General features: G+C 38.7%; 1 non-coding gene across 1 annotated transcript; it reads right to left on the bottom strand.

The window, feature by feature from the left end:
• Positions 1–321: 321 nt before the first annotated feature.
• LOC139869798 (small nucleolar RNA R71) lies at positions 322–428 on the bottom strand. The gene has a single exon (XR_011766377.1). It is a non-coding gene; the product is annotated as a small nucleolar RNA R71 (small nucleolar RNA).
• Positions 429–667: the final 239 nt, after the last annotated feature.

Raw genomic sequence — 667 nt, 5'->3', positions numbered from 1 at the left:
CACGCAATTACTCAACCAGACATTAATGCGCCAGATTATGAAATCAAAGGACAAATCCTACACATGATGACTGATCAATGCCAATTTAGTGGTGCGCCGAAGGAAGATCCAAATGAACATCTTCGTACCTTTAATAGGATCTGCACTCTATTTAAAATCCGAGAAGTGGAGGATGAACAGATATATCTCATGTTATTTCCCTGGACTTTAAAGGGAGAAGCCAAAGATTGGTTAGAATCATTACCTGACGGGGCGATTGATACATGGGACGTTTTAGTTGAAAAATTTCTTAAACAATTCTTTCCGGCATCTAAAGCCGTGAGACTTCAAGGAGAAATTGTTAAGTTCACGCAAAAGCCAAATGAAACTTTATATGAGGCATGGACAAGATTTAGAAAGTTATTGAGAGGATGTCCGCAACATGGTTTAGACACTTGTCAAATAGTACAAATATTCTACCAAGGATGCGACATCACTACAAGAAATGACATCGATATAGCAGCTGGTGGTTCCATTATGAAGAAAACCGCAACTGATGCTTACAAAATTATTGATAACACTGCTTCCCACTCACATGAGTGGCATCAAGAAAAAGATATCGTTAGATCATCTAAAGCAGATAGAGCCGATTCTAGCCATGACTTCGATTCCATTTCTGCAAAGATAG

This window comes from Rutidosis leptorrhynchoides, chromosome 9, assembly GCF_046630445.1.
Source record: "Rutidosis leptorrhynchoides isolate AG116_Rl617_1_P2 chromosome 9, CSIRO_AGI_Rlap_v1, whole genome shotgun sequence".
Classification (NCBI taxonomy): domain Eukaryota; kingdom Viridiplantae; phylum Streptophyta; class Magnoliopsida; order Asterales; family Asteraceae; genus Rutidosis; species Rutidosis leptorrhynchoides.
The sequence above is the reverse complement of the archived record's forward strand: the minus strand, read 5'-3'. Positions and strand labels throughout refer to the sequence as shown.